Here is a 14,958-nt window from a genome sequence, read left to right as displayed (position 1 = left end):
GCGCTTAGTACAGTGCTCTGCACACAGTAAGCGCTCAATAAATACGATTGAATGAATGAATGAATGACTGAGTCCCCATCTCTCCTGGGGTACTCAGGATTGGGGCGGGTAGGCTCCTTGCAGCTTTCAGAACTGGCCGGTGAAGGCTTTCCCAGGCTGAAGTAAGGACTTTTCTGGTTTGTGTCTGGTTTGGGGGACTTTAGGGAATCCATCCTCAGTCCATCTTCCCCTTTCTTGATGAGATTGTGCGCAGTTCACCTGCACACAGTCACTCACACACCCGCCCTCCACTGGGATGGTCTACTATTCTATCGATATTGGCACAAATCTCCCTGCTAATCAATCTATCTTATTTACTGAGTGCTTACTATGTACAGAGCTCTGTAGTAATCACTTGGAAGAGTACCGTACAACAGATATGGTAGACATGTTCCCTCCCCACAAGGATTTATAGTCTGAAAGAGGAGCTTACTGTCTAGAATGGATTCACCGTCTAAAGGAGGAGCTTACAGTCTAAATGATGATACATTCACCACCTATTGGGCGAAGGAGTATTTCCCGGGGTTTGTTGTGATCCCGTACATCCAAGCTTCAGTGAGTTCTTCCTCCTACTGAGAAGCAGCTTGACCCAGTGGAAAGAGACTGGGACTGGGAGTCCGAGGACCTGGGTTCGAATCCCAGCTCAGCCACATGCCCGCTGTGGGACCGTGTACAAGTCACATGACATCTCTGTGCTTCAGTTTCCTCATCTGTAAATTGGGGATTAAATCCTCCTCCCTCCGATTTAGACTGCGAACCCCATGTGGAACACAGTCTGTGTCCAACCTTATTATCTTGTATCTACCCCAGGCTTAGTACAATGTTAGCCACATAATAAGCACTTGACAAATACAATTAGTAGTTGATGCCCTGATCACGCCCTTCTTAACAAGTTGGAAGAAAATACCATTTCCACAACTGGGCAAGACTCCCATGCTACATAATAATTATGGTATTTGTTAAGCGCTTACTATGTACCAGGCATGGATTCCCACCCTTCCCTCTGGGTCACCTATGCACTTTGTAGTGTATCTCTTAGTACTCTTTTATTCAGTCTAATCCCACAGCACATATGTATATATCCTTATTTTCTACTATTTCCCCCATCTATAATATATTTTAATGTCTGCCTCCCCCTGGAGACTGAAAACTCCTTGTGGGCAAGGATCCTGTCTACTAACTCTATTGTACTGTACTTTTCCAAGTATTTAGTATAGCACTCTACACACAGTAAGCACTCAGTAAATATCAATGATGGATTGATTTTTCAGTGACTGGGAAGGGGCTGGGGAGTTTTCCAGGTATAAGTGCTTACTATTGCTGCTTATAATAATACTGTATTGATTAAGCACTTACTATGTGCCAAACACTATGCTAAGCACTAGAGCAAATACAATGCAATCGGGTGAAAGATAGTCTTGTCCCACATAGGGGCTCCCACTCTTAGGGGGAGGGAGAACTGATCTTGAACCTCCATTTTACAGATGAGTTAACTGAAGCACAAAGTGATTTTCCCTCTATTACATAGCAGGCGATTGGCAAGAGCAGGATTAGAATTTGCATCTTCTGATTCCCAGTCCCACGCTCTATCCACAAGCAGACAGATTCACACAAAATGCGTCAACCCCCACCCCACTCCCCCGGCTTTTTTTTTTTTTCAAAAAGGAAAATGCTCCAGTGAGATTTGATTTGCAGGAAAAATTTCTTCTTAAAATTTGGCAGCTGGCTTTTAAAGAAGACCTGGTTTATGGACAAAGACATAAAGATGTAAGAGCAAGCCTGCTGAAAACCCTCCTGTGGGTTGTAAATCTTAGAGAACAGCTTCTCTGGGGGAGATAGAGGATATTATAGAGGGGGGAAATGGGGAGAGAGTTAATAAAGCTGTGCATGTCCTTTTTCTTCCAGAACAAAGCTTTATTCTTGAGCAGAAGTAAGGAGCCGAATTAGATTAAAATAGACAACACAGAGGGATGGTATGTTTGCTTTTCTTTGGTAGCACTACTGGTAGCAGTAATAGTAGTAGCGGCACTAATAGTAGCAGTAATATGAAAGAAATATGTACATATGTATGTATGTATGGATGGATGAATGTATGGCTCTATCCCCACTCATTGTTCTACATTAAACACTAAGTACAAAACAAGCAACACATTCATTCAGTGGATGGCATTTTTTAAAAAAACAGTATTTGTTAAATGCTTACTATGTTCATTCATTCATTCATTGTCAGTCATATTTATTGAGCACTAACTGTGTGCAGAACACTGTTCTAAGCGATTGGGAAGTACAAACTGGCAACATATAGAGATGGTTCCTACCCAACAATGGGCTCACAATCTAGAAGGGGGAGACAGACAACAAAACAAAACATGGAGACAAGTGTCAGAATCATCAGAACAAATAGAATTATAGCTATATGCACATCATTAACAAAATAAATAGAATAGTAAATATGTACTATTTGCCAGGCACTGTTCTAAGAGCCGGTGAAGAAACAAGTTAATCAGGTTGGACCCAATCCATGCCCCACATGGGACTCATAGTCTTAATTTCCAATTTACAGATGAGGTAACTGAAGCACAGAGAAGTTAAGTGAATTGCCCAAAGGCACACCGCAGACAAGTAGTGAAATTGGGATTAGAACCCAGGTCCTCTGACTCCAAGGCCGATGCTCTTTCCACTAGGCTGCACTGCTTATTGAATGCTTACTGTGTGCAGAAATTGCAATATAACGGAGTTGGTAGTTACGATTCCCTGCCCACAAGTGACGTATAGTCTACAGGGGGAGACAGATATTAAAAGATGTGAAAATATTTACACAACTCAACCCGAAATTCGTTGGGGAATTTCCAGCTAATAGACTTTCTCTCTAAACAAAACATTTTAGGTTTATGGATGAAAAAGTCCAAAGAGTGCGGGGGTGCTGAGTTAAGCGGAATCTATATGTAAATTGGTGTTTTTGCTGGTGATCAATCTTGTGCTAAAAATGGGCAATCGATAAAAAAAAATCTAAGGGAAAAAACAGCGGTAGACGTTTTTGGTTCAATGAGTCCCCGACACCGAGGACACTGACTCCAAGCCGAGGTTAGCCGCCGTTCTGAAATGACAGGCAGGCAAGACTTCAGGCCTTGCTTCCCTATCAGCCCACCCTTCCCACCAAGTTTCAGTGCTCCCAAACCTTCCAGAACCAGGAAGTCCCCCATTTCAGGGTGTCCCTCTGGCCAGAAGGGATTCCAGTTTAGGGAAGAGCCACTCCGTGGATGGGCCTGCTGCAGCCAAGGTCTCATTCTCCCGCTGCTGGGGCCGGGGCAGGCCAACCCTGGGAGTGCGGGGTGGCGTTTGCAATGAGCCGGAAAAAATTGATGAGAAATCAAGTGCATTAAAAATAGGACAAAACCCTTCCACCTCAGACTCGATACCAAGACTGGAAGGCACAATAGAAGGAGATTAAGCGCTTAGTACAGTGCTCTGCACACAGTAAGCGCTCAGTAAATACGATTGAATGAATAGGATGCCCAGGAGAAAAGGCCACATGTGATGATATCGGCACAAATGCAGAGCTCTGCCGTCTGGGTGGGGCGGCGGAGGTTCGGTGATATGAAGCTGTTCATCGGCAGACTGACAGATGTATAAAATGTGAACTACTATGAGATAAGTTCTCTCCAGCTACTAAAATGTCCCGGTAATTCATAGGAGGGTGAAATTTGTCAATAGAGAGGAACAATATTTAAGCCTCCAGGAGAGAGCCTAGCTCTCTCTATACTGTTCTACACACACACACACATACACACCCATTTTTTGTTTATGAAGATGGTTCTGTCAAAGAGATTCTAGTTATGTGGGTGGGAGTTCCAGAAGAGACCCATTTGTGACAGACAGGCCATTCTTCTTTTCTTCTATTCATTTTGGTATGTGTTATGTGCTTTCACCCCTCTCAGGCTCTCACCTGGAGAGTTTCCAGTACTCTACCAGTCCCGGCTATGGGAGGGAGAGTCAAGCAGAGGTCTACCCATTCCATTCCTAGCTTGGGCAGTGGCTAGCGAGTGGAAGAAAATCTGCTACAAGTCAAAACTCACTCACCTGTGCTGGACAGCAACGGCATGGGAGAGCATTGAGGGTGGAGACTCAAGCTACTGTGCGGAAGCAGGCAGTGGTCAACCACTTCTGGATATTTACCAAGAAAACTCTCTGGACGGGGACATGATTCCTGCCCTCAAGAAACTGAAAAAAGGCATGTTCTAGAATCCCTTCCCCGAAGCATAATGTAGCAAGACGCACTAATAGCTATTTATTGAGCACCCATTGGTTGCAATGTACGAGAAGCAGCGTGAGAGTCAGAAGGACCTGGGTTCTAATCTTGGCTTCGCCAAATGTCTGCTGTGTGGTCTTGGGCAAATTAAGAAAAAGTCTCATGGAGAATCAACCCATTAGTCAATCATATATATTGTGTGCTTACTGTAAGCAGAGCCCTGAACTAAGCTCTTGGGAGAGTATGATGAACTAAAGCAGATAGGCATGCTCCCTGCCTCTAAGGAGCTTCCAGTCTGGTGGAGGAGCAGAAGTATTTCCTTTTGTTAGTTTTGATACCACCCTCTTCCAAGTGGCATGGGATTTGGTGAGCAATAATGGAATTTGGTGAGCAATGATTGTCGTCCACTCTGTCCACCCATTTCATGTTTTGTAGACTTCAGTCACACTATGAGTAGGGAATGTGTCTACCAAGTCTTTTATATTCTACTCTCCCAAGTGCTTAGTACAGTGTTCTGCACACAGTTAAGGGCTCAATAGATATGACTGATTTATTGATTGATTGATTGATTGAGCCTTTTTCTTTTCAGCCTGAAGAATCCCAACTTTTCTCTCCTAACTTCACTAGGACGATCTTCCATTCCCCCAGTCATCTTGAGCTCCTTTCTTCATCCCTAGTCCAAGTCCTTTGGAATACGCAGCGAAATGTATATGTCCGCACAATATTCAGCGTGCGGACATAGCATGGTTTTAAACAGTGGAGAAATGATCCCTTTTGTCTTTTCTCTCCTTGGTTTGTGAGACAATGTCACAGCACTACCATGCAAAAAAACTCTTCTGAAGCACCAGCAAATGCACCATAAATATTTGCTGGATCTTGATCATTTATTTGGTAAGTCACCTTTTCATCCTCCCTTTAAATTTTTTTTTAAAACCACATTATTCTCCCTCTCTCAGGTTAGGATCTGGCTGCAATATTCATATGATTCAAGTGGAAAAATAAGTTCCATCTTGCCTAGAAAATGCCCCCACTACCCCAAAATTCAGAGTGATGGGCAGGCACTGCGGCAGTCTCACACAGGAGCAAAGAGAGGCTAGTGAGTTTCCCCGAATGACAGACAGGGCCTTCTCCTTTTCTGGCCTGAATGAGAGGTGAAGAGTCACAGAAGCCACTGACTTTTCCATTTTCAGCCCCTGGAGTCCAGCAGTCCGTAACCTTTGTATCACTGACGGCCGCTTGGGCGATTTTCCAGAGCCCTGGGGCTGTGCCTATATTTGCATAAATTTACATGAATTCTGTTCTGATTCATAGCCTCCCCCCCACCATGCAGAAAAAATAAAATACATATCAATAAAGACGATGGATTTGGATAAATTTAAAAGTTATATGCTGTTTTCTTTCCCTTTCTCTATTTAACCCTTTCCTCCTGGGTTTAGTCCTCCTGTCCTCTTTTTCTTTGACTCTCTTTCTCATCCAACTTGCCTTTCCCTCCATCTCTACCCATTTATCTCGCTCTGTCTCTCTCTCTCTCTTTCTCGTTCCCCATTTCCATCATTTTTAGCTCCTTTTCCCTTCACCCCACTCGGTTAATAATAATAACTCCCCCCGGCAAGCTCTTCACGGGCAGGATAAGTTACCAGTTCTGTTGCATTGTACTTTCCCAAGTGCTTAGTACAGTTCTCTGCATGCAGTGAGTGCTCAATAAATACAATTGATTAAACTGTAGTATTTTTAAAACACTTACTATGTGCCAAGCACTGTACTAAGCACTGGGGTATATTCAAGATAATTAGGTCAGATACAGTTCCTATCCCAACTAGAAGTCCAAGTAGGAGGGAAAACAGATTTCTATCCCTATTTATCAGATGAGGAAACCGAGGCATAGAGGAGTTAAGTCACTTGTCCAAGATCAAAGAGCAGGCAAGTGGTGGAACTAGAATTAGAACCCACATCTCCTGACTCCTGGGCCTTTGCTCTTTCCTCTAGGCCAAGCCGCTTTTCACTCTGGTTCTCCCTCTCCCCCCGAATACCAACATAAACTAGTCACCTTCTCCTCCCTTCTCCCTCTTGCTTCGTCCATCCTCTTCCATTTTCCCGCCTCTCTCTTCCCTCCTCTGTTCTCTTCCATTCTTCCTCTTCCCTCCTCCATTTTCCCTCCTCTTTCCTCCCTCCTCCCCTCCCCTTCTCCCTCTTTCCAACACCCAGGCCAATCACTGCCTGAAGCCGGGAGCTGTCTTGCTCCCTCTCAGGATGACAATCGTCTCCCCAGCCTGCCAGCCAGTTATCAGGCCTCCTCAGTCATTTTGAACACCTCGCCTGTTCAGCGGGGAGCGAACTTCCTTCCACTCCCCGCTGAACTGCTGATTGGCAGCCCGCGGGGCAGGAGGGGAGCTGCAGGCTTTTGATTGATTGCTGCTGGGCAGGAGGGATTACTGAGATGCCCAGAGGGTGGTGAGGAAGGGGGAGCTTTGGGGGCTCTGAAGGAGAATACTGCAAAAGAGCATGAACAGCAGAACCTTTGGCTCCTGCTAGAAATGGTTTCCTGGACTGTCCAGGAAAAGGATGGATGAGGGGCCTGCCTAGACCACCTTATCCAGGTGAGGAGGAGGAAAGATGGGGGAGAAGAGGGCAGCTCCTCTCTATTTCCAAAGGAAGTGGCAGCTAGCAGTCTGCAAGGACTGCCCCTCCAAGAACTGTATACTGTGCCCTCTAGACTGTAAGCTCCTTGTGGACAGGGTACATGTCTGCCAACTCTGTACTCGCCCAAGAGCCTTTATTGGGTAGGGACTGTCTCTATATGTTGCCAATTTGTACTTCCCAAGTGCTTAGTACAGTGCTCTGCACATAGTAAGTGCTCAATAAATACAATTGATGATGATGATGATGATGATTAGTAAGTGCTCAGCAAGTATCACTGAGGTGGAGGAGGAGGATGACTTGCCCTCCAAGAGCACTGCATGCTGGGATGTGTAGTTCCTGAACCATCAGACATAAAAATGAGAAGATTTTAAACCAATTCCAGGGTCAAGGTCATAGTCAAAGTGACCTCTCAACTGTGCTGCCCAGAAACTAATCTGAGTAGCCATTTCTAAAAAAACACTCCTAGTCCTAAGGCGACCATACATCCCACAGACTTGGGATAGTTCCTATTTCATCTCCTCGTCCTGTTTTCCTGGAGATGTCTGCCAGGAAGATGCGCTTTGCTCTTCCGCAACCGGGGCTTATGAGTCCACTTCCCCATGGAAGCAGGACTCATATTTATTGAGCGCTTACTTTGTGCAGAGCACTGTACTAAGCCCCAAGGAGAATATTCATTCATTCAAACATATTTATTGAGTGCTTACTGTGTTCAGAATACTGTACTAAGCACTTGGGAGAGTACAGCACAACAATAAACAGACGCGTTCCCTGCCCACAACGAGTTTACAGTCTAGAGGGAGTAACAGAGTTGGTAGACATGTCCCCTGTCCCCAACGAGCTTACAGCTTAGAGGGGGAGACAGACAGATATTAATAGAAATAAATAAATTACAGATATGTATGTAAGTTTGTGGGGCTGAGGGAGGGGTGAATATAGGGTGCAAATCCAAGTGCAAAGGCAATGCAGAAGGGAATGGGAGAGGAAGAAATGAGGGCTTAGTCAGGGAAGGCCTCTTGGAGGAGATGTGCCTTCAATAAGGTGCATATTCTATTTATTTTGTTAATAATGCGCATCTAGTTTTACTTCTATTTATTCTGATGACTTGTCACCCGTCCACATGTTTTGTTTTGTTGTCTGTCTCCCCCTTCTAGACAGTGAGCCCATTGTTGGGTAGGAACCATCTCTATATGTTGCCAACTTGTACTTCCCAAGTGCTTAGTACGGTGCTCTGCACACAGTAAGCGCTCAATAAATATGATTGAATGAATGAAAGAAGTAAACTAGACTGTGGCCTTTGGCAGCACCGAAAGATAGGGGGGCAAGAATTTTTCTTCCTGACCTGATAGAAATGAGGAATCAGATCTGGAAGGAGAGAGCAGGTAGCGGGATTGTGTTGGGTGAAGGCACTTAAGTTCTCTTGTGGGTGGAATTGGTAGAAAATGGAAAAGCGGTCATTCTTTGTGGTTGACGGTGTAACACGTCACAACTCCAGACTCAGCAGGGGTTGTACTTATTTAAAAGAGACTCATTTATCTTTACCTGGATGGTATTTAGTCATAATCACAGTTATTGAGTGCCTACTGGGTGAAATGCACCGGACAAAGTGCTGGGAAAGGACAAAGAAGTGGCATGTTCCCTGCCCACGAGAAACTTACACTCTAATGGGGGAGGCAGACATAAAAATATTTACAAATAGAGTAATCAAAATAAACAATTGCATGTACCTCTGAACAAAACATTTATACAAAAGTGCTGAAGAGGGATTATTAAAAAAAGTTCATAAACGCTCGTGAGGGCTGATGAGTTTATACAGTCTGGAGTGCTGGGAGCTAATCAGGGAGGGCTGATTAGGACAAAATGAATTCCTAAAATAAATTTCCAGGCCCCATTGAGTCCTCGTGCCTTTCTCCCGCAGGCCCATCCCTTCTCCCCTCTCCAAGGACCTCCCTCTTCTTTGGTGCTACAATTTTTCAATGTTCCAGGGCTCTGCCAGTCTTGCAGTCCCGGGACCTCCCTCTTCTTTGGTGCTACAATTTTTCAATGTTCCTGGGCTCAGCCAGTCTTACAGTCCGTGCCATCTGCTGGTCTCCCAATGAAATATTGGCACACTTGGCCGGCTTCCCCTGAGGGAGAGGTGTGGAGAGGTTAAATGCTGTCTTATCCTGGGATGGGTCGAGAAACCGTAATTAAGAATTCAGTCCTCACAGATCTGACCTAAGGATACTTTTCTCTCCCAATCTCCCAGGAGGTTTTCACCAGCACATAGCAAGTTTCAACTTCTTAAACTGGGCTATTTTGGAGTTATCTAAGCCTGAAAAAAACTCCAACGGTTGTTAAAGTGACGAGCATCACTCCAAATCGTCTAAACATATCTTCCTCATGCCATACAAGATATATATATAAAATAGAAGGCCCTGGGCTAAAACTTCATGCAGAAAATCTGGATCCCTTAGGAGAGTTTCCCAGAAAATCAGAACAGAAGTTTCTGCATAAACTCTGTTACCTTGGGTCCATTTAAAACAGGCTAACTCTGGCTTTGGGTGACATCTGTATTGCCTTTCAAAACAATGCTTTTAGGTGAGAGAGGCGTGTCAAGGTGTTTTAAGGATTTTTTGGTCGGTGCGGCAAGGGGGACGACTTTGAAAAAGTTACCGTATAATTCATTACACTTTTAGTTTATTTGGCGTTGCTTTTGACAAGGCACGTAGGGGCTTTCTGGTGGAGGTGCCTCAACATTTGGACTGTGTTTAATTATTATTATTAGTCACTGTCAAACTAAATAAATGAAGGGAGATAAAAACATGGCTTGCAGCTACATTGCTTTGGTGGATGATTTCATCACATCTCACAAACTAAGCAGGTTTGGATTGGGATTTGGGGTGTAAAATCTCCAAGGGCAATGGAGAAGGTGACTCAGTAAGTGGTTTCTCTGGCTGGTTTCCTGGGGAACAATGGTGGCCCATTGCATGCTGAGAAGGGCCATACCCTCTCCCTGCTGGTTCTCCCAAATTCTTCAGAAAAAAGTACAGGTTTGCATAAAGGAGGGAAATCCTGCTGGTAGGATAAAAGAATGAGGAAGGGGGCTGGGGAATCGTAAGGAGAAGACCAGGCTTCTTATTTTCCTTGTCTGAGGCCAGTGAGGAACCAACAGTAAATAACCAGAACCACAGACTCCAGAAACATGGAAGACTGCCAACCTGACTGCCTACCTCCTTCTCCTGAATTTCTCCTTTTCCTTCCTGCCTTATAGTAATAATAATAGCAATTATTATTATTAATAATAATAATTGTTAGGCACTGACTATGAGTTTAGCACTAGGGTAAGATTCAGAATAGTCAGTTCAGATATAATCCTGTCTCTCAGGGGGCCCACAGTCTAAGTAGGAGGGAGAGTAGGTACCAAATCCCCATTTTACAGATGGGGAAACTGATTCACTGAGAAATTAAGTGACTTGCCCAAGGTAACACAGCAGGAAAGTAGTGGAGCTGGAAGTAGAATCCAGGTCCTCTGACTCCCAAGCCCGTGCTCTTTCCACCAGGCCATGCTGCTTCTCTGCCATTTCCCTGCAAATTAATCCCATCCCCAATCAACATGTCCAAATCGCCATCCCAGTGAAGGCTTTGGGGGGGAAGGAGGTGGAAACCAAAGAGGTTTTTCAGTTATCTGAGGATTTGTATTAGTCATGCTAAACTTCACCCCCAGGGTGTCACATAGTTGAGAGTTTGGGGCTGGTGCCTCTCAGGGCAGGTGGCTAGAATCAGCCCAGCAGGTCCCTCATGTCAGAGGGGATGGTAGTGGCCAGAGTTCTCTCTTCCCTGGCCTCAGGGACAATCGGAACCAGGAGGAGGAAAACAGCCAGTGCCACTCCTTAAGGAACGGCCAATTGGAGCGATTACCCTGGGTCCCTCCACCCTGGGTCAATCAATCAATCAACCAACCAATCAATCATATTTGTCAAGCGTTTAGTATGTGTAGAGGACTGGTCTAAGTGATTAGGAAGGCATAATAGACTTTATAGACACGATCCTGCCCTCAAGGAGCTTACAATAATAATAATAATGCTAATTTTGATACTGTTGAGCGTTTACTATGTGTCAAGCACTGCAATGAGCACTGGAATAGATACAAGATGATCAAGTCCCACATGGGGCTCACGGTCTAGGTAAGAGGGAGAACAGGCAACAAATCTTCATTTTGCAGATGAGGAAATTGAGGCACAGAGAAGTTAAGCAACTTGCCCCAGATCATGGGGCAGGTAGGTGGCAGAGCCAGGATTAGAATCCAGGTCCTCCAACTCCCAGGCCTCTTTCTGCTAGGCCACTCTGCTTCTCTGATTGTAATTTGGTGGAGGCCCTTCCATCAATCAATCAATCAATAAATGGTATTTATTGAGCACTAACTATGTACAGGGCACTAGTTTCAGTGCTTGGGAGAACTCAGTAGAGTTGAGAGACATGTTCCCTACCCTCAAGGAATTTACAATTGGGTGGAGGCCTTTCCAGTTCAGTGAGAGGAGTTCTATACGTGACCGTGAGCATTTTACAGTGTACTGAACCTCTGTCCGCTTATTCGCATGCTAACTGTCCTTTATGCCTCTGCCAGAACACAGCTGGCAAGGGACAAGAGAGTGTGGAGGGTGTCGGCTAACATTAACAATCAAATCAATTCCTTTGCTCAAGTTCTTGGTCTTGAAATCTCAGAACTGAGACGTGTTTCTCAAAGGGAGACTCTAACGTGTGTATGGGGGCACGTTGAAATTCACCTGTGAGTTTATATGTTGTAAAAAGGCCAAAGAGGGGCCCTTAACCTGGGCTACAACATGTGCATAAAAATACCGTCCCTTGTCACGTTGTCACGTTTGATGTATGCTGCACCGGACACTGTTTTCTCTTTTGCCTCGCATTCCTCAGGAAGTTTTTGCTAAAAGAGAGGCCTTCCCTTCTTCAATCAATCAATCAATCAATCGTATTTATTGAGCGCTTACTGTGTGCAGAGCACTGTATTAAGCGCTTGGGAAGTACAAGTTGGCAACATATAGAGACAGTCCCTACCCAACAGTGGGCTCACAGTCTAGAAGGGGGAGACAGAGAACAAAACCAAACATACTAAGAAAATAAAATAAATAGAATAGATATGTACAAGTAAAATAAATAAATAAATAGAGTAATAAATATGTACAAACATATATACATATATACAGGTGCTGTGGGGAAGGGAAGGAGGTAAGATGGGGGGGATAGCTTCTTGATAGCAATGCGGCCAAGCTGCTCTATTGTTAGCAGTTGACTCGCCGTTTTCAGCTGGGACGCAGCACTGTCCGAGGGTTTTGTTTTACCGTGACCTTAACAGAGTTCCTCTGCTCTTCTTGCTTTTGATTTTCATTCATTCATTCAATCGTATTTATTGAGCGCTCACTGTGTGCAGAGCACTGTACTAAGCACTTGGGAAGTACAGGTCGGCAACATTTAGAGACGTTCCTACCCAACAGCGGGCTCACAGTCTAGAAGGGGGAGACGGACAACAAAATGAAAGATGGAGACAGGTGTCAAAACCATCAGAATAAATAGAATTATAGCTATATGCACATCATTAACAAAATAGAGTAGTAAATATGTACAAGTAAAATAAATACAGTAATAAATCTGTACCAATATATACAAGTGCTGTGGAGAGGGGAAGGAGGTAGGGCGGGGGGAGGGGATGGGGAGGAGGGGACGAAAAACGGGGCTCAGTCTGGGAAGGCCTCCTGGAGGAGGTGAGTTCTCAGTAGGGCTTTGAAGGGAGGAAGAGAGCTAGTTTGGCGGATGTTTGGATTCCCAGTTTTAGCCCTTCCTATAGCCATTGTTTGGGCATCCTGCTGTGGCTCATTTTACTCTCCTGTCCCATCTCTTCTCATAGTATAGCTTGAGAACCTTCCTTATGCAAGAAACTGTACTAAAATTTTCGGCAAGTAATAATAAAAGTAAAGACAGGATTCCTTGTCCTTAATGTGATTGGAGCTTACAGGGCATAATTGCAAAGGAACTGGGGGAACCAATGTGGCCTAGTGGAAAAAGCACTGGCTTGTGAGGTACGTTCTAAGTCGGACTCTTGCCATTTACCTACTGTATGAATTTGGGCATGTCACTTAACATGCCTCTGTTTTTCGTCTCCAAAATGGAGATTCAATTCCTGGGCTCCTTCCCCCTTAGATTGTGATCCCCATGTGGGACAGAGACTGTGCATGACCTATGTTGTACTATCCCAATATTTAGTATTGTTCTGGGCATATAGTGAGTGGTTAACAAATGCCATAATTATTATTATTACTAGAAAAATTTATTTAATTTGACATATTCTTAAAGAATTGCCAACCTTTCAAATTTCCTCCTTCAAATTTGCCTATAGGATCTGTTGGGAATTCTACCTTTCTTTTTTGGTTAACGGTATTTGTTAAGCGCTTATTATGTTCCAGGCCCTGTACTAACTGCTGGTGTAAATACAAGATAGTTGCATTGAACACAGTCCGTGTCTCCCACGGGGTTTACAGTCTTAATCTCCATGTTACAGATGAGGTAACTGAGGCACAGAAAAGTGAAGTGATTTGCCCAAGGTCACTCAGCAGAGAAATGGCAGTCGGGATTATAACCCAGGTCTTTCTGACTCCAGGGCCCATGCTCTATCCATTAGGGCACACTGCTATCTTTGGTTATGTCCCCGATTCCTTGAAAATCTTGGTTCTTTGGAGCACTTAGAACAGTGCCCAGTGCTTAGAACAGTGCTTTGCACATAGTAAGTGCTTAATAAATGCCATTATTATTATGATGATGATGATCTGCACCTGCGAACTGGCTGTGTGACCTAAACTGGGAAAAGCAGTATAGTTTCCGATAACCTTCCGACTGATCTCACTGCCCAGCCAACACCTATTGCCCTGTGGATCTCCTCACCTGTAAGAATGGAGGAGGAGGGGGAGGAGGAGAGGAGGAGGAGAAGAGGAGGAGGAGAGGAGGGGGGGGAGGAGAATAATAATAATTATTATTATGGTACTTGTTAAGCGCTTACTATGTGCAAAGCACTGTTCTAAGTGCTGGGGGGGATACAAGGTGATCAGGTTGTCCCATGTGGGGCTCACAGTCTTAATTCCCATTTTACAGATGAGGTTGCTGAGGCCCAGAGAAGTGAAGTGACTTGCCCAAAGTCACGCAGTTGACGATTGGTGGAGCCGGGATTTGAACCCATGACCTCTGACTCCAAAGCCTGGGCTCTTTCCACTGAGCCATGCTGCTTCTAGAGGAGGAGGAGGAGAGGATGAGGAGGGGAAGGAAGAAGAGGAGGAGGAGGAGGAAGAGGAGGAGGAGGAGAGGAGGAGGGGGAGGGAGAGGAGGAGGAGGAAGAGGAGGAGGGGGATGAGGAGGAGGGAGAGGAGGAAGAGGAGGAGGGGAAGGAGGAAGAGGAGGAGGGGAAGGAGGAAGGGGAGGAGGAGAGGAAGGGGAGGAGGAGAATCAATCAATCAGTCAATCAATTGTATTTATTGAGTGCTTACTGTGTGCAGAGCACTGTACTAAGTGCTTGGGAAGTACAAGTTGGCAACATATAGAGACGGTCCCTACCCAACAGTGGGCTCACAGTCTAGAAGGAGGGAGAGGAGGAGGGAGAGGAGGAGGAGGAGGAGGGGAGGAGGAGGAGGAGAAGGAAGACGAGGAGAGGAGGAGGAGGAGAGGAGGAGGAGGGATAGGAGGATGAGGAGGAGAAGGGGCAGGAGGAGGAGGAGGAGAAGGGGCAGGAGGAGGAGGAGCCCCGAGACCAGGCCCCGGACAGGTGCGGAGGGCGGGGGCGGGGGCTGCTCGAGCTCCTCCTCCCCCTCCTCTTCTTCCTCCTCCTCCCCTTCCTCCTCCCCTTCCTCCTCCCCCTCCTCCTGCTCCCGCTAAGGCTGACGTTGGGCGGGCAGGCCCGGAGGAGGCCGAGGAGGAGGCCGCGGGCCTGGCAGCGGGCAGCGGGTAGCGGCCCCGGGATCTGCACGGTGGTGCCCCGCCTGTCTCTGGCCGTG

The 14,958-nt window shown here is 45.6% G+C and overlaps 1 non-coding gene across 1 annotated transcript; it reads left to right on the top strand.

Moving 5' to 3' along the window:
• The first annotated feature begins 3,967 nt into the window (after positions 1-3,967).
• LOC119933936 lies at positions 3,968-4,105 on the top strand. The gene has a single exon (XR_005452803.1). It is a non-coding gene; the product is annotated as a small nucleolar RNA SNORA7 (small nucleolar RNA).
• The last annotated feature ends 10,853 nt before the right edge of the window (positions 4,106-14,958 follow it).

Source organism: Tachyglossus aculeatus, chromosome 10 (genome assembly GCF_015852505.1).
Source record: "Tachyglossus aculeatus isolate mTacAcu1 chromosome 10, mTacAcu1.pri, whole genome shotgun sequence".
Lineage (NCBI taxonomy): Eukaryota > Metazoa > Chordata > Mammalia > Monotremata > Tachyglossidae > Tachyglossus > Tachyglossus aculeatus.
The sequence above is the reverse complement of the archived record's forward strand: the minus strand, read 5'-3'. Positions and strand labels throughout refer to the sequence as shown.